The 23133-nt window shown below is 41.7% G+C and overlaps 1 pseudogene; it reads right to left on the bottom strand.

Moving 5' to 3' along the window:
• LOC135577214 (ubiquilin-1-like) overlaps window positions 1–23133 on the bottom strand; it is a 64531-nt pseudogene that overhangs the window by 21491 nt on the left and 19907 nt on the right.

Raw genomic sequence — 23133 nt, 5'->3', positions numbered from 1 at the left:
TGTTGAATCAAAGTATCTTGGTATTTTAAAATTTTTCCAGCAAATATCAAAACAAGTTGATCAGTGTGGGACTTAAAATGCTTAGAGATTTCTTCCTTGAACTAAACAGAAGTTAATATTATATAGTTATGTAATTGAATACTGAACTGTTAATTTTTAATAATTTAAGGAAGAACTATTTTGTTCACATTTAGTATATCAATCCACTTGGCCAATATGTTTCATTTTATACAACCTAGAAAGACTTCACTAAGTTATCTCAACTTTCTTTTTATCTAAAGGAAGATGGGAAATCAAGTAATTCTTTTTCTGTACAATTAAAGTTAAGTGTTTCATATCTAGATCACTAAGTATATAGTTGGTGTTAACAATAATTGGCTTCCACTTAAAGATTATACTGTCATTTCAGTCAGGCACATACATTATGCAATAAATATATAGTAGTACACATGCCATTGAAACCATCCATTGCTGACATGCTGAGAATGCAACAACACGTTATGTTAATTCAGTTCACATTTGTGCAGGCACTGAAAGGAGCAGTATCCTTTCTTCTTGGACATATTACTGCTGCCTTTCACATGTCAAAACTACCAGTCCTTTGCATACAGTCAAAAATTATTTCTTAAGTGTCTCTGCTCTGTCATCCAACTCATGACAACTACATGAAATGTGCTTCCAGCCCAGGGCATGGTGAATACCCACATATTTCAGCTGACCATGAAATCATACCTTCATTAAAACAACTGAACCTGGAAAAGCAATCGTATTTCTTCCTGCCTTCTTAAGCAATAACTACCATGTTATGCTTTGACTGACTTCTGACCAAGATTCATTATTCTACAGAAAAGTTCTCTCACAGAGAAAGCAATTATTTTACAAAATATAAAAAGGCAAATATAAGAAAACTAAATCAATTTATTCAACATGACTACTCAGTAAACTAAATACTTCTGAAAGGATCTTAGGCAGTTCGAAAGCCCTCCAGAAGTTCCCAATATTTAACATTTTTCAAGTAGTACGATCAATTTGATTTTTAAAAGAATCCTATTCCAAACATCTTAGTGAACTCTCATATAGGAACCCCAAACATTAATCTTGCAATGACTTTGCAATATTAATGACTTTGTATGGGAATTGCGCAAGAATTGTGAGGAGGCTAATTGTAAATACACTCAAGCGGCTGCAGCTGGGGTGTAGAAAAAGCACATACATCACACTGTTTTACTGACCTTGTATGCTTGACAAGTAGAACCTCTCTGTTAGATAACATAGGCCTGTGAGAAACTCTAAGGCACCTTATCATCATGCTTGAGATTCCTGCTTTGTTGTGAGAAAAAGTGGGAGGCTGCGCCTGATTGAAGCCTTGAAATACAGGCAAACACAGGAGGCCCTGTGATCTTCTACCAGGGCTGAATTGCTGCAGCATCTGCGTCCCTGCTTGTGTTACCTCTGCATGGGAGCTTAAGTGCTACTTTGGAGATTCCCCGGTAGAGAGGTAACTAAAATAAAATTTGTTCTTTGCAAATGCATTTGTGGCCTCTGGCTCTTCTTGTGACGTGCCTTGTATTGTCTCACACAGACTTATTAAATAATTATATTTTATAAGAGGAAGGGGTAAAAAAATGAAAACCTCACTGTATTATACTCTGAAGGCGAGTCCCTAATTGAAAAGGTTTATAGTATAGGAAGAGATAAAACAGATCCAAAAAAAATGAGCCTGAGACACAACAGAGGTAAGAAATACCTTCGCCTGGGTAATAGGCAGCATTTCTTCAGTTAGAGGTCTGCTCGCACAGAGTTGGTTCCAGTTCTTAGAGAAACATCTTCAAAGTGAACCTTTATACAGGTAATATTTAGACCTGCAAACATTCTAGGAAGCCATTTAATCCATTCCCACCTGAAGTGGATTACTTAACTAAATTATTCAGACATTGTGGTGGGTTGACCTTGACTAGACACAAGGTACCCACCAAGCTATTCTATCACTTCCCCTCCTCAACTGGACAGGAGAAAAGAGAAAATATAACAAAAGGCTCATGGGTCAAGATAAGGACAGGGAGACCACTCAGCAATTACCATCACAGGCAAAACAGACTGACTTGGGCTAATTAATTTATTACCAATCAAATCAGAGGAGAATAATTAGAAACAAAAACAAATCTAAAAAACACCTCTTCCCCCCCCCCTTCTTCCCAGGCTCAACTTCACTCCCAAATTCTCCACCTCCTTCCCTCGAGCAGCCCAAGGGGATGGGGAATGGGGGTTCCAGTCAGTTCATCACATATTATCTGCAGCTCTTTCCTCCTCACACTCTTCCCCTCCACACTCCTTCCCAAACTTCTCCAATGTGGGTCACAGTATCACAGTATGTTTGGGATTGGAAGGGACCTCAAAAGATCATCTAGTCCAATCCAATCCCTTCCCACAGGCTGCAGTTCTTCACTAACTACTCCAGCATGGGACCTTTTCATAGGGTGCAGTCCTTCAGGAACCAGCTGCTCCAGCGTGGGTCCTCTGCAGAGCCACAGGTCCTGCCAGAAAACCTGCTCCAGTGTGGGCTCTGCATGCAGTCACAGCTTTTTTTTCAGGGCACATCGACCTGCTCTGACATGGAGCCCTCCAGGGGCCACAGAGTGGATATCTGCCCCATTGTGGACCTCCATGGGTTTCAGGGAGACAACCTGCCTCACCATGGTCTTCTCCACAGCTGCAGGGGAATCTCTGCTCCTGTGCCTGGAGTATGTCCTCCCACTCCTTCTTCACTGACTTTGGTGTCTGCATAGCTGTCTCTCTCACATCTTCTCACTCCTCTCTCTTCTGGCTGCAGTTGCACAGCAGTTTTTACCCTTTCTTGAATATGTTATCACAGAGGCAATACCACCATCGCTGGTTGACTCAGCTTTGGTCAGCAGCGTGTTCATCTTGGAGCCAACTGGCACTAGCTCTACCAGACATGGGGGAAGCTTCTAGCATATTCTCACAGAAGCCACCTGTGGCAGGTTCACTCCCCTCCAAAAGCACCAGAAACCTCTAGACTGATGGACCACTTCAGTCATGTACACACCCCTTGGTCGACAGATAGGGCCCTTGACCAATGAAGCACCTCATTTGAGAGAAGTTTCTAGACCACTGACCATAAATGACCACAGTTCAGATTCAACTAGGGTATAGATGGAGCCTGCCAGAGACCCCCTTTGAGTTGGTCTTCCTTGGAGCAGTGGGTCTGCAGTTGAAGAATCTCCTCCTTCAATCAGGAATGCTGTCCAATGAAACTTCCTCAAGGACTGAGAGCCTTGCCTTATTGGTGAGTGATTATATCTTTTGGGTTACCCTTGAGAATCCTCATTTTCTATGAGTGAGGGAATGTTCATTTTGAATTATCCTTCTAAGGTTTTGGGGATCCCCTGAGTCTGAATTGACTGTGTATCATTTGGATTCCCCTTGGTATCTGAATCTGTGTTTTATAATGTTGTTGGAGTGCTGAATGATTTTAGATAAACCCTGTTTCTAGTTGGTTCTCTGCTAAACAATTCTGGTTAGAATATAGTCTGTTTTGAGCTTATCACCTGCCTAAACTGATTTTTGGAGTGTCTCCGTGGCACAGCTCCTGCAGCCCCCCACTGCCTAATCCTTGCTGCACAAACCCAATATAGACATGTTTATCCATCCTGGTCTCAGAAGTCCCCAGTGATAGACTCCATAGCTTTCTTCTAAGAAATATATTTCAGTGCTTCACTATCCTATTCTTCATTGTCCTGTCCATCATGGACATGACAAACAGATTGTTGTTCTCCTCAGAATAAAGGATTGCAGTACAGCTAATCTTTCCTTGAAGGTTGTGTTTTCTTATCTAATCATTCCCACCACTCTGGATTTTCAAATCCAGCCATATCTTTCTGTAAGTACAGGGCTCAAAACCAGCCACAATATTCCATATGAATCCCTATCCATACTTAGAACAAAAGGATAAATTCCACATCTTGCAAACTATTAATATATTCCCATTTATAAGGCAGAAAATCCATACAGGGAAAATATCAGTTTAACAGTGTTGATTCATTTAACAGCTACAACTTCTAAACCCTTTTCTGCAGAAGAATTATGTAGGCAGTTGCTTCCCACTCCACATTTTTCTGGTTCATTAGTCTTAAGAATATTGTCATGGTTTAACTCCAGTCAGCAGCTAAGCCCCACACAGCCACTTGCTCACTCCTCCACAGTGGGATGGGAGAGAGAATCAGAAGAGTAAAAGTGAGAAAACTCATGGGTTGAGATAAAGACAGTTTAATAGGTAAAGCAAAAGCTGTGCACACAAGCAATGCAAAATAAGGAATTCATTCACTATTTTTCCAACAGCAGCCAGGTGTTCAGCCATTTCCAGGAAAGCAGGGCTCCACCACATGTAACAGTTACTTGGGAAGATAAATGCCATAACTCCAAATATCTCCCCTTCCTCCCCACAGCTTTTATTGCCAAGCATGATGTCATATAGTATGGGTGTCTTGTTTTTTGTTAAAACAAGACCAATTCTCTGTTAGTGAGTTTTCCTTTTAGCTAGGTTCTTCTAAGTAACCGCATTTTTCTGAAGTTGGCTGCTTGTTTGTCCAGCTGATAAAGGCCGATATTTACAGTTTTACTAAGCTAACAGTAGGAATGGTATGCACAAAAGGCCCAGGCTTGTCTTTTATTGCTATAGCAGCCAAGGTCGCTGATAAATTTGCTATGTCCCATAAGTGAGAAGGTCATATTTGCAGGGAGGGGTAGACAGAACAGGTGATCCAAATTGACCAACAAGGTATTCCATGCCATACATAGCATACACCTTTTAAAAGCTGGGAGGTCACAAGGGTCTTGCTCTCTTCATCCGTGGCTGGCATCTGAAGAGGACCCTGCCTGTTCCCCTGCCTGCAATCTCGATCCTGGCTCCAGTCCATGCATCCCTGAATCCAGTTCCTATCTACTGCTGAGTCCAGTCCAGGACTTCCAGATGCCTGCCCTGCAGCATCTGGCACAACACTAGACAGCTGCTGCGCTATGTGGGGAAATTCAATATTGGTTTTATACATTTTGCATTATTTTCTGTCATTATTAGTAAAACATTTTTAATCTTTCAAACTTGTGTCTCTCTCTTTTCCTCCTTTTCCCTTTCCTTAGTGGGGAGGGCAGGGGTTAATAGAGAGCATCTGCCATACTTTATTGTTGCCCTGCAATAAATGGTGACAATTGGATATCCTTTTGGTCAGTTGAGGTCAACTGTCCCAGCTGTGTCCCCTCCCAATTTCTTGTGAATAAATGTGAGAAGCAGAAAAGGTCTTGATGCTGTGTAAACACTGTTCAGCAATAGCTAAAACATCCTTGTGTTATCAACACTGTTTTCATCACAAATCCAAAACACAGTCGTGTATAAGCTACTATGCAGAACTTGAACTCTATCCCAGCCAAAACCAGTACAAATACACATTCCATTGCAACATAAAAATAGCAGAAATCCTTACAATTTGGTACAAAGTAAATGCATAAGAATAAAGAACTACCATGCTGTGCCAGACCAGAGAATAATGATGTTTATCTAAACTAATTTACTATCATATTTTCCATAATAGGTTGTTACAGTCACTTCCACAACTTAGTTGTCTTCAGAATGCTGATGCAGTAGTATAATCAACATTTTTTACTTTATCCTAAACCTTGTTACACATTTTTAGAAGCAGCTATTTATCCACCTGGTTAAGGAAACAAGACACTTATAGAGCTTAACCACACAGTATCTAATACTGCCAGCATGCAGGTATCAAAGCATATACACTCCCCTTACTATACTAACATGCAACCATGGTAATTAGATGATCTGTGAAAACATCACTATGGCAAGAAATGAATGCAAGAGCCTGTAAACAATTCATGCACTCAAGTTCCTTTAGTGCTGACAGAAAGCTAGATTGTAATACTGAAAAAGAAGAACAGATTGAACTACATTAGTTCCAACTTCTTTTGGTTGTACTGTTCAATAATCCCTGGAGTACGGGGAAGACAGAACTGGTTATGTTAAAATAACTGAAATTAAACTGTCCTTATGAATAATGGATTATAAGAAATATTAAAAGCATGCAGAAGTTAGGAAAATATGTTCTGCCGAGAGAAAAATTCCATCAGAGTTCCAGACCCGAGCGGACGGAGGAAGGAATGCAGTCGACCCAATATGAGTGATAAGCATACCTCAACTTTATTGATGCACTAAGCTGATTTATATAAGACTTACAATAATTATGCATACTCGTCACCTATTAATTGGATAGTATACAGTAATTATGCCTACTCGTCTTCTATTAATTGGATAGTATACAATAATTATGCCTACTCGTCTTCTATTGATTGGATAGTATACATAATGAGCTCAACCTTCTTGTGGTTTCTCTGGAATGCAACCTTCTCACCCTGCTAGAGATAATTCCCCAGCTTGTTTATCTAAACGCTCAGCTGAACCAGAGAGCAACCGCTCAGTACTTTTCCACTATGCTACACCAAACTCATGCTAACTGAGGCCTACTCATGCTAACTTAGAACAGAATTCTCCTGATACAATGGATCAATAGAGCCATGCCCCTTCTCTATTAGCCATGTCCCAACAATGTTCCACTATCAAATCACCCAATGCTCCCCTTGTGATTTTGGAAACCAGGCACAAATCTGAAACACTGGATTTATGGATTAAAAGTTTAAAAAATAATATTTATTCACATTTTAAACAGAGAATACAACTCTAACCAGATCTCCACTTGTCAGTGAACAGAGTTTCAACACAATGTATACATTTACACATATAGTTCAGTAGATGAGTTTATTTCTAATTCACTGTAGTACAGAAAGCAATATTTTCAAGTATATAATTAGTTTTAAAATATACTACCCACTGATAATAATCTATTACTACCAAAAACTATATTCCTCAACGAAGAAAGGTTGACATTAAATAAAAATAGAGAAGAAAATAATTTAAACTGTTTTATATGGTTATATGAACTAAACTTGATTTCGCTAACTTTTCCAAACAGACATCTGAAATTTTCAGATAATCGTAGGATTTACAATAATTTTCTGCAAGAACTTCAGGCTTTTAAAATTAATAGCACATATTTGCTATATCCAAACTCTGTTAGCCTAATAATTAAAAATACAAAGCAATCTATGTTATTCTCCAAGAGTTACAGTATTCACAAAATGCATAATTTAATATCTTAAAGTCTGCATACATGCTGGTGGATAGTAACTCTGAATGAATTACAATAACATCCTGGACTTCGCCAGTGTTGCTATGTTGGCATTCCAAAAATACTTAAAGGGTAAACAGACTAAATGAAATAAAATTGCTTTTAATGGAACCAGTTCCAATAACTCATCACTCAAAGAATTCAAGTCCTTCACTAAGAAGAGACAGTAATGCATGAGTAGTCCGTAACATCTCTCCGCTCACTCTCTCTATGTATATGAGTTTTACCAAAATACACTGTTAAGTCAAGCTCACAGAGCCAACAAAATAAAACAAAGAAAAAAAAAATTAAAGACAGAGCTAAGTGAGCTAAAGTCTCCTGTTGTCTCGTCCCACCAGGTGGGATTAGGGATGAGTTAACTCCAAACGTGACGTGCACCCTGTCTCACCAGGTGAGATCGGGTGTGAGTTAACTCTGGGTATTTCTGCACGGTAGTGCAAAATGAATAACAGACAATCACTCGGGAGGTCCAATTCAATTATTAATTTACTAAAAAGCACTTGGTGGAACTACAAAGTACAGTGATTAGTGACTTGGCAAAAGTATGTTATTATATTACAAAACTTAAGACTTTAGCAGCAGAACTTAAAATGATATTACGTTTATATGTTCAAGAAGAAGGAAAAAAGAGAGAAGGAAAACTAAGATATCAGAGAGAGAGAATAAGAGATAACCACTCCACAGGTCTATCGGTCCTGCGACATCCTCTGGAAGGGGGGTGGACACGTTCAAGATTTCAGTAGACACGCCATCACCTCATGTCATGTGTGAGGTCATTTTATAACCCAGTTCATTTACATGCAAGATAGGATAGGGTGGTTTGTCTCCTCCCTCTGTTTGCTCTTCATGCTAATCTGGAAATGGGTCTGGGGTCCTCAAACTGAGGGAAAGTTCACAGCACTGACCAGAAGTGAGTGAAAGAAAAGACAAGGTGTCTGCCTCCACAGCCATCTATCTTTTCCATCCAAAGTATCAAAAACTAGATGTTTAAAGCATAACATCATTCTTTGAATTGAGATGGAGGGAGTGCTTCAAGGTTGGCACACCTGTTGAAAAAAGGTCGTAGGTAGACGCTGGGTAGAGACTCGAACTCTTGTGGGTTACTCTGAGCAGTATTTATTGTAGAAGATTCACAGGAACAGTAGCGTTGGGTCACCTCCTCAGAGAGTGACAATCATACAGCAGTATGACTAGTCATTATATAGGGTTCTAACAGGTATTATGCAACTAAGCAAAATTTATCACTGTCTATCACTGTCGATATCTATCACTGTCGATATCCTCAGGTTCCTTCCGTTCCAGTGGTCTGCAGGTTCCACTTCTTTCTTGGCAAGTACCGAACGAAAGGTCATCGGGTCGCAGGGCTAGCTTCTTTTGAAGTTCCACCTGTCTCATTTGTTATCCATAGTTCACCAGTCTAGCATAGAAATCAGCAACCCTAAGAATAGCATTTATCAATGTCTTAAGTAAGGGTACAAAACAAGCATAAGGTAACCACGCTCGTGGTTCTGGGTAAGGACTATACAGGGGACAAGCTGAGACTTGCAGCCTTAGCAGCACAGCTTATAACACTGATATAGGCCTAAAATCCTAATTTCTTATTTTCCTACAACACCTGTGTATCGGGATTTCAGATCAGCAGGCTTATAGGTACTCATCTTTACCTACCATGAATAGTAGTCTTTGTGCAGAGCAGTGTGTGTGCCTGCAAGTTCAGTATCATACCAAGTCAAGAAAGCAAATATTTGGTCCTTGTCCTAATACCAAGCCAAGCTGTGCTCAGCATAATCAAATAAGTTATGTGGAAAGTAAGACAGATGGGTGACACAACCAACTGACCTCCCGGAGCAGTTTGGTACTTGAGGGTTCTAACCTACATGCTGCCTGTTCTTAAATGCACAACATAGGATCAGCAATAGCAAACCCTATTGTTACTTAAGTCTTCTAACATAGGAAACTCTTCCTCAGCTTTGAATGGTTGCAAACCTAACTTACATCAATGGAGCAACATAAAATTCACTTTGTGGAGCCCTAAATTTAGCCCAAATGAGCCAAAATATTTATCTAAAAGTCTTAGGGTTTTGTTTTGGCTGTATTCTGAAGTGACTGTAAACAAAAACAAGTCACTAAATAATAATATTAGCTACATGAATACACAGTAAAATAAAAGCTATTCAATTGTACAAGTTTAGTCCTTCCCACCCCCCTCCAAAAAAATAGAGGAGACATTGCCAGCTTGCCTATACCAATACAACAATCCACATGCTGATCCCAATTGCATTTTAACAGATGCTCAATTTGTTTTTTTGAAGCTAACTTATTTTCAGGGCTGGCTCTAGAAATATCACATCTACCGTTATGCAAATATATTGTTGTTATTAACAACTTATTCTGACAGTTTAAGAAAAACAACCAATACTAGTCACACTACAGTCTTGCATATTTTTTGTGCTAGCTGTAACTTTGTCCAAGAATCAAAGCAAATAGCAGACCCACAGAAGCAGCAGCAGTCTTACTTCACAGGAAGATTCAACTGCAAATCTTATCTGTTAATATCAACTCAAATGGATACCAAGACAATAACTGACGTTTAAGATACCTATAGACAATGAAGACATTTTAAAGCAATATGCTCTATTAATCACTTATATTTTTATGGTTGTTTTCAGTAAAAACTTATGGTTTTGTTAGCTTAACTATTTCAGTTTTTAAGACAACCATCTACTAGAAAAATCTGAAATTCCCATTGGAACTCACATTTCAAATCATATTGTTAAAGTTAGATATATTAAAAATTCACATCTTAAATTAGTTTGTTTATAAATCCTGAAGTCCCCAATATTATTGCAATCAAACTGCTTTTCAGGACAAATGTGATCCTTAAATTAGAACCAGCATGTTTTGCAAAAAAACAAAATGCAACTACAAGGAATTTTACAACTAGGTGATACAAGAGTCTGTAAAAGGTATAGAGCCAGCACCCTGGCTAGAAGATCACTCAGAGATTTTTAACTCATGTTTTGCATCTCCCCTCTGAAAATAACATGTGTTTTCTGACTCATTGGTAAGTAATGATTTAAAACTCCATTTGTACACATCAGATGCACTCTTGAATATGTAACCAATTTGGAGTTTGGGTTTTTTTTTGTGCAGTCTGCAGTTACCAACTGCACAAAAAAATAACATGATGTCAAGTTGCACACATTGAATTTCAGATAAATTTTATAGAAAATTAAGTAAGCTCTGAATCTCATTCGGGGAACTTCACCTTTTCAAGTATTTTGGCATAGCAATATCTCCATCCTTAACAAGAAAGAAAGACTGGTTTTATAGATATCTGCCTTATGCTTTGACCTCACCTTTCCTATGATTTGTAGCCTCCTAATATAAACAAATTAAGTCTTGGTAAATACTCACATGGAAGGCCTCCATAAAACTGAAGTACTACAGGAAATAGTATCAATGATTCAGTATGTGCCACTGTTACTCTTGAACCAAAGGCACAATGAGATACTAACTTTCATTAAAACCTAAAACAAAGACCCTAACAATTCAGAGCTATCAGACACTAGTACATTGAAGCACAGCAGAAGCTATGCTTTATTTGTAGTGGAAGTTTTATACAGTCTAAAGATGTGGCTTTTCTAAAATTAAGAGATCTTTGCCATAGCCTATTCTTTGTTTCTAAAGCCAATTTTAGATCAAGATAATTATTGGCACTATAACACTGCCACGTAGGTGACTGTACATTTTCTACAGTTGTACTAGTTAGCCAGTGAGCCTCCTACTGAGTCAGCTCTGCAGGGTAATTCAGAATTACAAAATGAGCTACATCCACCTCCTGGGCCAGCTCTCAGCATCACAACATGGAGAAGCCATGCAGGAGATGACACAGAAGGTTTCTTCACCACTCCCGATAGCCTCAGCAGCAGCCCTCCACAAGGCCAAGACAGCCCAACAGTGCCAAGAACAGCTCAGATAAGCAGAAGTTACTTTGTCATCATGAAAAGCCCTCACCCTCCAGCATGAGAGGTGGAAACAATAGGCCAGGGCTCTTCTCCTTGGTTGCAGCCCCCCCCACTGCTCCCAACCCCCCCACCTGCTGGATGTTGCTGGTCTTGGGCACAGCAAACTCTTCTCCTTGGGAGTCTTCACTATTATTTGGATGATTTGCAACTCAGCAGCAGCAAAGCCCTGAGGGGACAACTCAGAAGAGCTGTGGGCCCCCACTGAGCTCTCCACGCTCTCCGACATGGCAGGTTCACTCCAACAGCACTGTTACAGATGAGTCCTCCGTGCCATGGCCTCACCCCCAAAGCAGCGGACAGAAAGAACTCAGTTCACCTGTGGTGCACACTGATGATGCCCCGAACCAGGGAAGTTACTAGAAAGGGGAAGCTGTCTGCCCAGGTGTACATTTGTCTTCAATGCGTTTACGCACTAGGGGTGGTAGCTTGAAGATTTTTAATCTTAAAGAGACAGTAACAATTAGTTCCTTAAACTGCCAAATGGAAGTTTTAAATTTGGGACAATGGGGCAGAAACAATTGAATTGGAAGGTGGTGAAGCCAGGCAGCTGGGATCTCTGTCAAGAGATTCCACCATTGATAGGGCAATTTCAAGAGAGTCTAATGCCACTACTCTCTGGACCCGACTCCTGGCAGCTATGAAAGTAAGATTTCCCTACAAGGAAGATTGTATATCCAAGTTAGGGAAATGGAATACTATGGAGAGAGGTATTCAGTTCCTGAGAGAATTAGCTGTGCGAGAGATCATCTATTTTGGATCAGACAACCAAGAGGGGACAGACCCAGATAGAATCAATTGTACACGATCTCTGTGGCGCAGATTTGTACAAAGTGCACCCCCTGCATATGCTAAGTCATTGGCAGGAATGGTCTGGTCAGCTAGAGGTCTACAAGAGATTAATGAAGTGATTGAGCAGATCCGAAACTTTGAGGACAGCCTTGCTGGTTCTCTACAGGCTTGTGTCTCTGCTGTAGAGAAACTGTGTGAAAAATCTGATGACCGGTTTGAAAAGCTATTGCAAGAAATCAAAGAACTCAGAGAAGACACATACCATTCACGACCTGCACAAACCTATGTTTCAGCTATTAGGAAAAGGCGTTTCCAATCTCGAGAGAGAGGACAGAGGCAGCCCACAAAAAGAGGTTCACTATGGTTCTTCCTACATGTGCAGGGAGAAAACATGAATAAGTGGCATGGAAGACCTACCTCAGAACTTCAAGAACGAGTACGTGAGATAAAAGGAAAAACTCCTAGGAAGGTGGCTGCTCCAGTTTACAAAAGGAGCAGAAGAGATTCTGATGCTCTTGAAGGAACCTCTAATTCACACCCAGAGACTGTGCAAAACAGAAATTAGAGGTGCCCTGCCTCCAACCAGGTGGAGGAAAGGGATAACAGAGTTTATTGGACTGTACAAATACGATGGCCTGGTACAACACACCCCCAGGAGTACAAAGCTTTGATGGACACTGGTGCTCAGTGCACGATTATTCCTTCTAATTATAAAGGAACGCAATCCATCAATATTGTTGGAGTGACTGGGGGATCCCAGGAACTGACTGTTGTAGAGGCTGAAATGAGCCTAACTGGAAAAAACTGGCAAAAGCATCCCATTGTGACTGGTCCAGATGCTCCATGCATCCTTGGCATAGATTACCTCAAGAGAGGGTATTTTAAGGACCCAAAAGGGTATAGGTGGGCATTTGGTATAGCAGCTGTGGACACTGAGAAAATTGAACAGCTGTCTGGCTTGCCTGGTCTTTCAGATGACCCTTCTGTTGTAGGACTGCTGATGGTTGACGATCAGCAGGTGCCAATTGCTACCACGACAGTGCATCGTCGGCAATACCGCACCAACCGAGACTCTTTGATTCCTATCCAGAAGTTGATCCGTCAATTGGAAAGCCAGGGTGTGATCAGTAAGACTCGCTCACCTTTTAACAGCCCAATCTGGCCAGTGCGTAAGTCTAGTGACGAGTGGAGACTAACTGTAGACTATCGTGGCCTGAATGAAGTTACGCCACCACTGAGTGCTGCTGTGCCTGACATGCTAGAACTGCAATTTGAACTGGAGTCAAAGGCAGCTAAGTGGTATGCTACAATTGACATTGCTAATGCATTTTTCTCTATTCCTGTAGCAGCAGAGTGCAGGCCGCAGTTTGCTTTCACCTGGAGGGGCACCCAGTACACGTGGAATCGCTTGCCCCAGGTGTAGAAACACAGTCCTACCATCTGCCATGGACTGATCCAGACCACGCTGGAGCAAGGTAAAGCTCCAGAACACTTGCAGTATATTGATGACATCATCGTATGGGGCGACACAGCGAAAGAAGTCTTCGAGAAAGGTGAGAGAATAATTCAGATTCTTTTGGATGCTGGTTTTGCCATAAAATGAAGCAAGGTCAAGGGACCTGCACGAGAGATCCAGTTTTTAGGAATAAAATGGCAAGATGGCCGTCGTCAGATCCCAATGGATGTGATCAACAAAACTGCAGCAATGTCTCCACCTACTAATAAAAAGGAGACACAGACTTTCTTGGGTGTTGTAGGTTTTTGGAGAATGCATATTCCTGACTACAGCCAGATTGTGAGCCCTCTCTATCGAGTGACTCGTAAAAAGAACCAATTTGAGTGGGGCCCTGAACAACGACAAGCCTTTGAACAAATTAAGCGTGAGATAACTCATGCGGTGGCCCTTGGACCAGATCGGACTGGACTAGATGTTAAAAATGTGCTCTACACCGCAGCTGGAGATAATGGACTTACCTGGAGCCTCTGGCAGAAAGCACCAGGAGAAACCCGAGGTCGACCCTTAGGTTTTTGGAGTCGAGGATACAAAGGATCTGAGGCCAACTATACTCCAACTGAAAAAGAGATACTAGCAGCATACGAAGGAGTTCGAGCTGCTTCAGAAGTGATCGGTACTGAAGCACAGCTCCTCCTGGCACCTCGACTGCCGGTGCTGAGCTGGATGTTTAAAGGGACGGTTCCCTCTCCACATCATGCAACCGAAGTTACGTGGAGTAAATGGATTGCATTGATCATGCAACGAGCTCGAATTGGAAATCCCAGTCACCCAGGGATCTTAGAAGTGATTACAGACTGGCCAGAAAGCAAAGACTTTGGGATGTCTCCAGATGAGGAGGAAGTAAAACGTGCTGAAGAAGCACCACCATATAATACTCTTTCAGAGACTGATAAGCAGTATGCACTGTTCACAGATGGATCCTGTCGTCTTGTAGGAAAACATCAAAGGTGGAAAGCTGCTGTGTGGAGTCCCACACAACAAGTTACAGAAGCCACTGAAGGACAAGGTGAATCTAGTCAATTTGCAGAAGTGAAAGCCATCCAGCTGGCTTTGGACATTGCTGAACGAGAAAAGTGGCCAGTACTTTATCTCTATACTGACTCATGGATGGTAGCAAATGCCTTGTGGGGGTGGCTACAGCAATGGAAGAAAAGCAACTGGCAGCGCAGAGGTAAACCCATTTGGGCTGCCACACTGTGGCAAGACATTGCTGCTCGGCTAGAGAGCCTGCCTGTGAAAGTTCGGCATGTAGATGCTCATGTGCCTAAAAGTCGAGCCACCGAGGAACATCTAAACAACCAACAAGCAGATCAAGCTGCTAAGATTAATGTAGCTGAGGTGGACTTGGACTGGCAACATAAAGGTGAACTTTTCCTAGCTCGGTGGGCCCATGATGCTTCAGGGCATCAAGGTAGAGATGCAAAATATAAATGGGCTCACGATCGAGGGGTGGATTTAACTATGGACACTATTTCACAGGTTATTCATGAATGTGAGACTTGCGCCGAAATCAAACAAGCTAAACGGTTAAAGCCTGTATGGTATGGGGGGCGATGGTTAAAGTATAAGTATGGAGAAGCTTGGCAGATTGATTATATTACACTTCCACAAACACGTCAAGGTAAGCGTTATGTACTTACAATGGTGGAAACAACCACTGGATGGTTGGAAACATATGCCGTACCTCATGCTACAGCTCGAAATACTATCTTGGACCTTGAAAAGCAAGTCCTTTGGCGACATGGTACGCCAGGAAGAATTGAATCAGACAACGGTACTCATTTCAAAAACAGTCTTATAGACAATTGGGCCAAAGAACATGGTATTGAGTGGGTATATCATATTCCATATAATGCACCAGCCTCTGGGAAAATTGAAAGGTACAATGGTTTGCTAAAAACTACACTAAAGGCACTTGGTGGTGGAACCTTTAAAAACTGGGATTCACATTTAGCAAAAGCCACTTGGTTGGTCAACACCAGGGGATCAACCAATCGAGCCGGGCCTGCCCAATCAGAAATTCTACGGACTGTAGAAGGAGATAAAGTCCCTGTAGTACACATGAAAAATATGTTAGGAAAGGCAGTCTGGGTTACTCCTGCCTCAGGCAAAGGCAAGCCCATTCATGGGATTGTTTTTGCCCAGGGACCTGGCAGCACCTGGTGGGTGATGCTTAAGGATGGAGAAGTTCAGTGTGTACCTCAAGGGGATTTGAGTTTAGGTGAAAATATTCAATACTGAACTGCATGATGTGAATTGCCATGCTAACAGTGTTTAATAAGTGTCTTCCAGATCAAGACAGTGATGATGAAACCAGAGCTAGCTTCTTCGAGTGGCGCCTGATAACTTCTTCGAAGTTGACGTCTTTAACCCACAAACAGTGGTCATGAGATGAACTTGTACCATTTTTCCTGCCCTGGGAGACTGTCGTGACAAAATGAACTTAATGAACTTTTTAAAGGATGGTCCACTGATTAATTACTCCTGTGTATATATGTACATATGTGTATATATATAGTAGTAGTGATTAATTAGATTGTATTGATAGATTGTATTGATAAGGTTTAAGTAGTCAGTGAATGGCATATTATAAGGGGTGGAATGTCCTCGTTTTGTTAAAAACAAGTTTCTCTTTTAGTGAATTTGCCTGTCAGCTAAAGCCTTCATATTAACTGCATTTTCCTGGAGAACCAGACACATGTTTTGGTAAACCCAGCAATGGAATGCAAACTTATTGATAAGCACAGATGGACATCTCGCGAGAGGGGCGACGAGAAGCAAGTGACCAAGAAACTGACCAACTGTGTATAACATTCCATTCACGTGAATACTTCATATAAAGTGGGAGATCACGAGGATCTCGTCCCTTTTTGCCCTTTTTTCCCTTTTCCCTTCTGCTTATGGCTGACATTAGAAGAGGACCTTGCTAGTTGTCCCTGCGAACTGAGGCCTAGTGAGAGACTGAATCCAGATCTGATTGGCTGCAGAGTCTAATCCAGGACTTTGGTTGCCGGCTCTGCAGTTGCTGAGACTTTCAAGATTGGTTTTGTATATTTTGTATTATTTTCTCTATTCTTATTAGTAGCATTAGTAAAACATCTTTAATTTTTTCCAACTCTCTTCACTCTGTCCTTCTTTTCCTCACAATCGCCTCTCCTTAGTGGAAAGGGGGGAGAGGGGAGGGGGAAGTAGGGGGGGGGAGAGGGGGTTAACAATACATCTGCCAGGGTTTTATTGTCACCCCGCAATCTTAACCCTCGACAGAAAGGGAAGGGGAAAGGGAAAGGGAAAGGGAAAGGGAAAGGGAAAGGGAAAGGGAAAGGGAAAGGGAAGGGGAAGGGGAAAGGAAAGGAAAGGAAAGGAAAGGAAAGGAAAGGAAAGGAAAGGAAAGGAAAGGAAAGGAAAGGAAAGGAAAGGAAAGGAAAGGGGAAAGGAAAGGGGAAAGGAAAGGGGAAAGGAAAGGGGAAAGGAAAGGGGAAAGGAAAGGGGAAAGGAAAGGGGAAAGGAAAGGGGAAAGGAAAGGGGAAAGGAAAGGGGAAAGGAAAGGGGAAAGGAAAGGGGAAAGGAAAGGGGAAAGGAAAGGGGAAAGGAAAGGGGAAAGGAAAGGGGAAAGGAAAGGGGAAAGGAAAGGGGAAAGGAAAGGGGAAAGGAAAGGGGAAAGGAAAGGGGAAAGGAAAGGGGAAAGGAAAGGGGGAAAGGAAAGGGGAAAGGAAAGGGGAAAGGAAAGGGGAAAGGAAAGGGGAAAGGAAAGGGGAAAGGAAAGGGAAAGGAAAGGGGAAAGGAAAGGGGAAAGGAAAAGGGGAAAGGAAAGGGGAAAGGAAAGGGGAAAGGAAAGGGGAAAGGAAAGGGGAAAGGAAAGGGGAAAGGAAAGGGAAAGGAAAGGGGAAAGGAAAGGGGAAAGGAAAGGGGAAAGGAAAGGGGAAAGGAAAGGGGAAAGGAAAGGGGAAAGGAAAGGGGAAAGGAAAGGGGAAAGGAAAGGAAAGGAAAGGAAAGGAAAGGAAAGGAAAGGAAAGGAAAGGAAAGGAAAGGAAAGGAAAGGAAAGGAAAGGAAAGGAAAGGAAAAGGAAAGGAAAGAAAGAAGGAAAGGAAAGGAAAGGAAAAGAAAGAAAGAGAGAAAGAAAGACCGTTTTTTTGAAACCAATGTAATGCCAAATTTGGAAAAAAGTTTTAGAGATTAATTCTTGTGTTTGCCAGAAAGCCCTATACTTCTCTTAGGTAAAGATTTGTTAAGGAAATTGTAAGCTCAAATAATGTTTTCTGAGAATTCTGTTTAGTTGCATGTCCATAAGAAGATGCTTGGAAGGTGCAGATCTGCTTGCTGCAAAGTGAGAAATCTCCAAGGAATTTTGGATGCTATATTTCCACTAGTATGGGCAGCCGAAGTATCGGTAAAGCAAACACTACACTGATAGAACTGAAACAGGACTTCAGTCCGGTAAGGAAAAATAATATCCCATAAACATGGAAGCCAAAATGGGGTTAGAGACTTTGATGAACAAATTTATGACAACCTTACAAGGTGACTGCATTCGATTACACTTGCAGATTTGTCTATTTATATCTACACACAGAGGCAACCTGTGGCTATTGTAGGACAATATGATGAGAAAGCAAACAGATTGATATACTTGGAATGGATTTTTATTGCCCAAGTCTTTCCATAAAACTATTACTCAGCATTTAGAAATTGACTGTTACTCTGATCAAAAAACACAGGGTGAATTCAGTTCTTAATAGGCCATGACCCATCTGTCATATATGTACCATTTGTGAAATTTAATTTTTATTTTTTTTATTGCAATCTATGTCCTCGTAAATTGCACTAGCTGTTTTTCTTAACAGCACAGCTTTTGGCATGCATAAATATAAAATGTAAATTGCTGCAGAACCTGCAAGTCTTTAACATCAGGTCACAGACCATACTTGTATCTGGTCTGATCCTACATACTTGCACAGTTTTTGTTGATGGTTCTGGGAAGTCTCATAAAGCTGTAGTGGTCTGGCGTGAAGATAACAATTGGCATAATTCTGTAAAAATTATTGAAGGTTCAACCCAATTAGCAGAACGTGGCGCAGCTTTACATTACTTAGAGCTTTTTAAGGAGGAACCTCTAAATTTGATTTGTGGTTCTAAGTACGTAGTCAAGGTCCAACGCACGTATCTGATTCTGAACTGTTTTTTTTTACAAAAACAAAAAGGGGGAGAAGAAGGGGAAACACCACAAAACCAATTGTCAAAAGCATTGTATGTGATGAATCACTTATATGTACGTGGTGCAGCCCAAATTTGCCCTGTGATGAAACACTTTGCAAGTATGACCCAAAACCATGCTAAATCAGAAAGAACCTACATTAGTTATGGTCAAATCACTAGTTAATGGTCAATGGAAAAGGCCACATCAGTTGATCACCTGGGGAAAAAGGTTATGCTTGTGTCTTTACAGATCAAGGGCTGCAATGGTTGTTGGCACAAAACGTGAAACCTGTGTTATCTTCCTGACAATGATTGCTGCAGCTGCTGCGTTTTGGGTGCCTGCACAGACAAAGACTAACATGTGGATTACTTTAGCCAACATGACTGGCCAGGACTCTATATGCCTAGCTATGGCGTCTCCGGAAAACCCATTCCACACATGCTTGGTTGGCATCCCCCTTAATGACTACAGCAGCATCACACAATTGTTTCAAAATAGTGGTCGGTGCAAAGGCATTGCAACGATCTGTAATAATACTAACATGGCACTTTGGATTAATTGCCTCCCGGAAGCAGATCTTGAACCACAGGAACTGAAATTGCTGGCATCTATGCCCATGGACGCTTGTATCCAGCTGCTTTGTGAAAAGTGTCAGAACAATATACTAGAACATGAATGGATAAAACTGCAAAATGTTAATGCTACCCTTGGTGACTATAGAAATAAAACTCAATGGTGTAATGCCTTGTGGAAGAATCCAAGGGATGTTGTTGATAATGTGGGACAGCGACCCCAAAACCTCCTGTATGGTGTATTCTTGATCTGTGGAGATAGAGCCTGACCAGGAATTCCTTCTAATGCTGTTGGAGGAGCGTGTATTTAATGTCTTAATGCCCAATGTATCTATGATAATAGATCACAGAAGAGCAAGACAGAAAAAACGCTTTTTCCATGTATATGAGTCAAAATGTGATGACACTGTAGATCTTTGGGGATCAGGGTTAAGAGTTTTAGGATCTCTTGTATCTGGTGTTGGCACAGCTAAAGCTCTAAATACTTTAGAAAAATTAGGATGCTATCTAGCTAATCAAACTAACAGAACTTCTAAGGCTTTAAGTGGTCTTTTGTTAGATATAGATTCTGTAAGACATGCTACACTGCAGAATAGAGCCGCAGTAGACTTTTGTTTTTAGCTCAAGGACATGGATGTGAAGATTTTGATGGGATTCGTTAAATAGTTTAGTGGCTGGGGGCTTTCAGGGTTGTTATCAGTAGTGAAAATGAGACTGATTGTCTTGATGATTGCTGTGGCTGTGTTACTAATGTTGCCATGGGTGATTTCTCTGCTGCAAAGGGCCCTGCAGCAGACAATGAAGGCCATTTTTTTAGCACAAACACAAAAAGGGGAATTGTGGGGGACTACGGTTGGTCCTTGGATTCCCTGACGGAGGGCATGGGAACAGAAATAAGCCTTGAAGATATTAAGGCGTACCCGTGAGAAAGGTGGGAGTAAAGGAGTATCCGGAGATGTTAAGGATGTACCCGTGAGAGAGAAGGGAGTAAAAGAGTATCATTGATGATAGCAAAAATAGCCAATGAGATGTTACTGCTGTAACTTGTAACCAATATTGAAGAGACACATGAATTGGTAAAACTGTATAAAAATGCACTTGTGGCAATAAATAGCATTTACTACTTTCATCCTGGAAGAACTTGGTCTATGTCATTTGTCCATCTCAACCACGACAGAGGGCTCTTCACAGAAGACCATTCAAAGGGAATCTTTGGCAGGGCCCCATTTTATAGCCCAGTCAAATCTGGCTGTGGTCATTATGAGCATGGTCCGGAAGATTCTCTGACTCTGAGCACCTTCTTGGCTGAGGACCCTGTCTATTGACTGAGGGTCTCAACCCTCCTGCTCCTCCAGTCAGAGGAGGTGTACAGTGACCCCAGTCATCGTGTCCCAGGGTGGGGGGGATGTGAGTGTCAGCATCAACCAAGATGAATATGTGAGGACAGCCATAGTGAGGCACAAAATGTGCTAAAGAGCCTTGAACTGTCGTATTGAAAGCTCTGGACCTCATCAGGGTGTGTGCAACTGCCACAGTACTTATTTTTTTATCAAACATTTTCATATATCTGAAATTAAAAAAAAAAAATTAAGAAATCTTTCTTCTGCAAATAAGAGGCCAGTATCTAGTGGAGTGCCTCAGGGGTCAGTACTGGGGCCAGTATTATTAAATATACTCATTAACGATTTGGACGAGGGAATTGAGTGTACTATCAGCAAGTTTGCTGATGACACTAAGCGGGGAGGAGTGGCTGACACACCAGAAGGCTGTGCTGCCATCCAGCGGGACCTGGACAGGCTGGAGAGTTGGGCGGGGAATAACCTAATGAAATTTAACAAGGGAAAGTGTAGAGTCCTGCATCTGGGCAGGAACAACCCCAGGTTCCAGTATAGGCTGGGGAATTATATATTAGAGAGCAGTGTAGGGGAAAGGGACCTGGGGGTCCTGTTGGACAACAGGATGACCATAAGCCAGCACTGTGCCCTTGTGGCCAGGAAGGCCAATGGCATCCTGGGGTGTATTAGAAAGGGGGTGGTTAGTAGATCGAGAGAGGTCCTCCTTCCCCTCTACTCCGCCCTGGTGAGACCACATCTGGAATATTGTGTCCCGTTCTGGGCCCCTCAGTTCAAGAAGGACAGGGAACTGCTGGAGAGGGTCCAGCGTAGGGCAACGAAGATGATTAAGGGAGTGGAGCATCTCCCTTATGAGGAAAGGCTGAGGGAGCTGGGTCTCTTTAGTTTGGAGAAGAGGAGACTAAGGGGGGACCTCATTAATGTTTATAGATATATAAAGGGTGAGTGCCATGAGGATGGAGCCAGGCTCTTCTCGGTGGCAAACAATGATAGGACAAGGGGTAATGGGATCAAGCTGGAACACAAGAGATTCCACTTAAATTTGAGAAAAAACTTCTTCTCAGTAAGGGTGACAGAGCACTGGAACAGGCTGCCCAGGGAGGTTGTGGTGTCTCCTTCTCTGGAGACATTCAAAACCCGCCTGGACATGTTCCTGTGCGACCTCACCTAGGCGTTCCTGCTCCAGCAGGGGGATTGGACTAGATGATCTTTTGAGGTCCCTTCCAATCCCAAACATACTGTGATACTGTGAAGAGGCAGAGGCAGTAATACTAGTTTATTCCTATCTACAAGACAGTAATTTTGTAAGAGCTCCAGCAATACATAGTATACTGTCAAAGTATATCAGTCCGTCACAAGAATGACTTACTGTTACAAGAATTGAAAATATATAACAAGAAATAAATACATAACCATGTTTCATTTCGTACATTTGAAAGTCTATGCAAACTCAATACTTATATATGAATAGTTAATACTTAGCTGTGAGTGAACATAATTATTTCACTTTTAAATTTTTCTGTGTGTACCCAGGTGTCACAGGGGAGTAATTTAGGGTTCTGCTTACTGCAGAGCAATGTTTAGATATCTTAAAGAGAAGTGCGACTTAAAAGAGTTCGGTGGCAGGTTTACTCTATTATTTACTGCTTGGGGGAAATATGCCAAGCCAAATGCTGCATACCTTCTCTCCAGGTGCCTGTACCTGTTCACAAAGCAAATTTTCAGGTGTCTTCCCTCCATTACAACTGTTTGCTCCGGAGTCTCTGTCCTGGAGCTCCAGAGGCAGAATTTCAGGTGAGGCCTGTACCCATCGCAGTGCAAACTTTCAGGATTCTTCTCTCCCTGATAACCGTTTACTCCGCAGTCTGTATTTAGAGCTCCGAAGACAAACTTTCAGGGGAGGCCTGATAACCATATGCAGAACAGACTTTTAAGAGACAAAACTCTCAGGAAAAATTCTCTAAATTTGACTCTTATACTGTAGTTACAGTCCGCCTCCAGTCTGACAGGGCATCACATGCTTTCTTCCATCAAAATGCTGCTTCTTTAAAAAAAGATGTTTGATCTCACAGTCGAACAATCGAAAGACATAGTTCACTCTTGCTCAGAATGTCAAGGCCTTATTACAAATTTACTGTTCCTTGGAGTTAACCCTTGCGGGCTCACAGCTAATGCCATTTAGCAGTCTGATTTTACGTCTCATCTTTTGGTCATTTGGAATATATACACGTCTCTATAGATGCTTTTTCAGGTATGCTTTCTGCATCTGCTTATACTATTGAGAAAAGCAAGGCTATTCAGTGCCATTGGACCCACTGCTTTGCTATGCTGGGTGTGCCACAACAGATTAAAACTGACAGTGGTCCTGGCTACACTGCCAGATCCACGCAATATTTTTTATAGCAATGGG

This window comes from Columba livia, chromosome W (assembly GCF_036013475.1).
Source record: "Columba livia isolate bColLiv1 breed racing homer chromosome W, bColLiv1.pat.W.v2, whole genome shotgun sequence".
Lineage (NCBI taxonomy): Eukaryota > Metazoa > Chordata > Aves > Columbiformes > Columbidae > Columba > Columba livia.
Note: the sequence above shows the minus strand (reverse complement) of the source record. Positions and strands in the feature narration are given on the sequence as shown.